This window comes from Zonotrichia albicollis, chromosome 36 (assembly GCF_047830755.1).
Source record: "Zonotrichia albicollis isolate bZonAlb1 chromosome 36, bZonAlb1.hap1, whole genome shotgun sequence".
Taxonomy (NCBI): Eukaryota; Metazoa; Chordata; class Aves; order Passeriformes; family Passerellidae; genus Zonotrichia; species Zonotrichia albicollis.
In genome coordinates, this window is record NC_133854.1 from 3,690,511 (window position 1) to 3,695,678 (window position 5,168).

General features: G+C 53.6%; 1 long non-coding RNA gene across 1 annotated transcript; it reads left to right on the plus strand.

The window, feature by feature from the left end:
• Nucleotides 1-1,382: 1,382 nt before the first annotated feature.
• On the plus strand, nt 1,383-4,106 carry LOC141726525 (uncharacterized). Its single transcript, XR_012577706.1, has 2 exons — nt 1,383-1,634; nt 1,759-4,106. It is a non-coding gene; the product is annotated as an uncharacterized LOC141726525 (long non-coding RNA).
• Nucleotides 4,107-5,168: the final 1,062 nt, after the last annotated feature.

Below are 5,168 nucleotides of genomic sequence, written 5' to 3' on the forward strand. Positions count from 1 at the left end.
CCTGTGCCCCTCCTATGTCTGCACAGCAAGGCTGAACTATAAAAACCTCTGTGTGTACCTGCCCTGAACCTGAAGTCCCACTCAGGCAGCACCAGCCAGGGCTCCAAATTGGAGCTGAAGAAAAATCTTCTGGAAACTGAAAAGGGTGTCAGAGTGTAACAGGAGCAGGGTCTATGGAAAAAGGCTTTGATTTTGCTGGAAGAGATTTCTCCTAACTGGTCACTGACTTTTCTCCATGAACAGCTCCCAGTGGCCAGAGACAGCAAATGTCCAACAGCAGCTCTATCAGGCACTTCCTCCTGCTGGCACTGGCAGACATGCGGCAGCTGCAGCTCCTGCACTTCTGCCTCTTGCTGGGCATCTCCCTGGCTGCCCTCCTGGGCAACGGCCTCATCATCATCACCGTGGCCTGCGGCCACCACCTGCACACGCCCATGTTCTTCTTCCTGCTCAACCTGGCCCTCACTGACCTGGGCTCCATCTGCACCACTGTCCCCAAAGCCATGCACAATTCCCTCTGGGACACCAGGAACATCTCCTACAATGGATGTGCTGCTCAGGTGTTTCTGTTTCTCTTCTTCATTGGAACAGAGCTTTCTCTCCTGACCGTCATGTGCTATGACCGCTACGTGTCCATCTGCAAACCCCTGCACTACGGGACCCTCCTGGGCAGCAGAGCTTGTGCCCACATGGCAGCAGCTGCCTGGGGCAGTGCCTTTCTCAATGCCCTGCTGCTCATGTCCAATACATTTTCCTTGCCCCTGTGCCATGGCAATGCCCTGGGCCAGTTCTTCTGTGAAATCCCCCAGATCCTCAAGCTCTCCTGCTCACACTCCAAACTCAGGGAACTTGGGCTCATTGTGGTTGGTGCCTGTATAACTATTGGTTGTTTTGTGTTCATTGTTTTCTCCTATGTGCAGATCTTCAGGGCTGTGCTGAGGATCCCCTCTGAGCAGGGACAGCACAAAGCCTTTTCCACCTGTCTCCCTCACCTGGCCGTGGTCTCCCTCTTTGTCAGCACTGCAGCCTTTGCCTACCTGAAGCCCCCCTCCATCTCCTCCCCATCCCTTGATCTGGCAGTTTCAGTTCTGTACTCTGTAGTGCCCCCAGCCCTGAACCCCCTCATCTACAGCCTGAGGAACCAGGAGCTCAAGAATGCCCTGAGGAAAATGATGACTGGATGATTTCTGAAGTAACCAATTGCCGGTTTCCTTCTGCATAGTTTTTGGAATGGAACTCGTGACAGGTCCAACAGGACTGCCCAGGTCTTTGGTAGTATTCGATGGGGGTTTCTCTCACAAAATTATCCTCAATAAAATTTTTTAATCACCCCCATCAAATTCAGCGTCCACCTCTTGAATTTGACCCACAAGCTCTTTAAACCAGGTGTCATGGGTTGACCCGGAAGGAGTGAGAATTCTGGGAAGCTGTGGTCAAACCAATGAAGGTTTTGAGTTTCATACTGACACCTGGTGTAGCCAGTGGGGTTTGGACACACCTCCGAGAATACACAGGGGTTAAAAGCAGGGCACTGCCCTGGCACTTCCTCTTTTTGGACATCGCGGCCGAGGAGTTCAGACCTCTCTCCCTCGCCCGGCCCGCTGCTGCTGGGCGGGGGAGGGGCCAGCCATGCGGTGAGGCCTGGGGGCCTGGACAGAGATGGTGTTGAAGGGGCTTCGAGGATGGAAGGGTGGGGGAGCCCCAAGAGACATCGGGCAGCCAGCCACCCCCCCCCCCCCCCCCCTCTTCCCCCCCCAGGAGAGCAGGAGAGCAGCCAGCGAGAAGGGGGAGGAGGACTGCCCGGCCGCAGCGGCAGCGTGTGGGCAGCGTGCGTGGGAGCCGTCCGACAGACAGAGACTGAAAACTTTTAACCCTTTCTTGCATGATTGGGGCCTTACAAAAATGCTAATCCTCCTCGAAGCTGAATAAGAAGGGAGATGAGAGATAAGATGACTTTGGCCCGGAGTTTGTAGAAATGATTGGATGGGGAGAGATGATTTGGAGTGGCCTTTGGGCTGGACGTTTTCTTGTAGCCATGGACTCAGTTGTTCCTGTGACACAGACTGCATTTAGGGGGAGGCAGTGCCTCAAAACCAGGAGGGTTCATTTGTGAGGACCCCCCGGCCCCAGGGGGTTGGAAATATATGGGGGGGACAGTTGTCCCAAAAGCAGAGACTGTGCCTTTTTGGAGTGAGACAAGGCATCCTTGAAAGACCACCCTAAAAGCAGCTCTGATCCATGTCTCGGTGGTGAGAGCACTGAGCATGGAAGGAACATGTCACAAGCGGCAAATGGACTTTCCGGGCGGTGCCGGAGTGACAGGGAAGCACACGAGGGTCTCAGTGTGTCTCCACGAGAAGCCTATGGAACAAGAAGGACTCCTTTTCCTCTCCATGAACTGCAGTTTGAGTATACTAATGTGTGGGGCCAAGGCTGAGCAGTTGTTTTGAGAGAATGTATTGGATTGGGAAAGTCAGGGAGTGGGGAGGAGGAAAAGTGGTTTTTGTAAGGTTTTCAATTTTTTTTTCTTTTCCTTATAGTCTTTCCTATTTTTTCCTGTAGTTTTAGGTAATAAAGTGTTATTTATGTTTAAGTTGGAGCCTGTTTTGCTTATTCCTGGTCACATCTCACAGCAGACACCAGGGTGAGGCCTTTTCATGGGGGCACTGGCTCTGTGCCAGGCTCAAACCATGACATTTTTTGGTTCCCTGGACCGGGAAATCGAATCACGGGAGAATGATGAAGTAAAGCTGTGAGATGAGACCAAGAAGAATAAGGAAAGCATGTACTAAGTTAAGGTAGATGAATAGTCATAGTGAATCTAAGGTATTGTTGTGTAGAAGTGTTTTGTAGTTCTGTTGATAATTTTAGAAAGTGTATTCTCGGAGGTGAAGGGTGGAGTGTCATGGGTTGACCCGGAAGGAGTGAGAATTCTGGGAAGCTGTGGTCAAACCAATGAAGGTTTTGAGTTTCATACTGACACCTGGTGTAGCCAGTGGGGTTTGGACACACCTCCGAGAATACACAGGGGTTAAAAGCAGGGCACTGCCCTGGCACTTCCTCTTTTTGGACATCGCGGCCGAGGAGTTCAGACCTCTCTCCCTCGCCCGGCCCGCTGCTGCTGGGCGGGGGAGGGGCCAGCCATGCGGTGAGGCCTGGGGGCCTGGACAGAGATGGTGTTGAAGGGGCTTCGAGGATGGAAGGGTGGGGGAGCCCCAAGAGACATCGGGCAGCCAGCCACCCCCCCCCCCCCCCCCTCTTCCCCCCCCAGGAGAGCAGGAGAGCAGCCAGCGAGAAGGGGGAGGAGGACTGCCCGGCCGCAGCGGCAGCGTGTGGGCAGCGTGCGTGGGAGCCGTCCGACAGACAGAGACTGAAAACTTTTAACCCTTTCTTGCATGATTGGGGCCTTACAAAAATGCTAATCCTCCTCGAAGCTGAATAAGAAGGGAGATGAGAGATAAGATGACTTTGGCCCGGAGTTTGTAGAAATGATTGGATGGGGAGAGATGATTTGGAGTGGCCTTTGGGCTGGACGTTTTCTTGTAGCCATGGACTCAGTTGTTCCTGTGACACAGACTGCATTTAGGGGGAGGCAGTGCCTCAAAACCAGGAGGGTTCATTTGTGAGGACCCCCCGGCCCCAGGGGGTTGGAAATATATGGGGGGGACAGTTGTCCCAAAAGCAGAGACTGTGCCTTTTTGGAGTGAGACAAGGCATCCTTGAAAGACCACCCTAAAAGCAGCTCTGATCCATGTCTCGGTGGTGAGAGCACTGAGCATGGAAGGAACATGTCACAAGCGGCAAATGGACTTTCCGGGCGGTGCCGGAGTGACAGGGAAGCACACGAGGGTCTCAGTGTGTCTCCACGAGAAGCCTATGGAACAAGAAGGACTCCTTTTCCTCTCCATGAACTGCAGTTTGAGTATACTAATGTGTGGGGCCAAGGCTGAGCAGTTGTTTTGAGAGAATGTATTGGATTGGGAAAGTCAGGGAGTGGGGAGGAGGAAAAGTGGTTTTTGTAAGGTTTTCAATTTTTTTTTCTTTTCCTTATAGTCTTTCCTATTTTTTCCTGTAGTTTTAGGTAATAAAGTGTTATTTATGTTTAAGTTGGAGCCTGTTTTGCTTATTCCTGGTCACATCTCACAGCAGACACCAGGGTGAGGCCTTTTCATGGGGGCACTGGCTCTGTGCCAGGCTCAAACCATGACACCAGGGTTTGTGCTATTGCTACATTTGAAGAAAATAAACTACCTTGCAGTGCCTGTTTTATCTGGGATCCCAGCTCTGTGAGACCATCATGAAGTTAGAGAGGAGAAGGGGAAAAGAGTCCCAGCAGAGCAGCACGGCCAGGGAGCAGCAGGGATTGGTCCTTTCAGAGCTGCTCTGCCCAACTGCACCCTGTCCTTGCCAGCCCTGCTGTGGCTGTAAGGCCGGAGTGCTCTGGCAGCTTGGTCACTGTCCTGCTGCGTGTCCCTGCTGTGGCCACAGGCAGGGCCAGGCCATGGGCACTGCTGGGACACAGCTGGGCTCCAGCACAGCAGCTCCAGCAGCAAAGAGCATCTCCTGAGAGCAGGGCAGGGAGGCTTTGCTCCCCTCCAGAGCTGCTGTCAGCAATGTGCTCCAGGAATGCCCTGGCACAGCAAAGCCCAGTGCCTGGGGCGGGGTGGAGTGTGCAGGAGGGGCTCACAGCAGTGTCCTGGCACAGCCAGAGCTCCTGGCATGGACCTGATGCAGCAGCAGAGCAGGGCCTGGGCTGTGTCTTTGTTCTGGGACAGCCTGGGAAGGTGGCCCAGGGCAATTGTCCCACACCAGCCCCTGCAACCACCATTGCCAGCACTGGCCTCTCCCCACCTGCAGGAGGTTGTTTGTCCCTGATCAGAGAGACACCAAGTGACCAGGCCAGCAGGCCATGTTTGCTCTGTACTGAGGAGATCTCAGCAGTGCATCGTGTGTGTGAGGGGAGATGAACCCCAGTGAGCACAAACACCATCAGCAGCACCTAGGGGTGGCACAATTCCAGTGGCACAAACAGTGCCTTGAAGCCACTTCACTCTGAGAGTAATGTCCTCTGGGAAACCACCTGGATTGTTTGCTGGGTTGTGGTTAGGACTGCATGGAGAGAAATATCCCAGGCAGGGAGGCTCCAGGGAAAAATGCTCAGGGCAGCC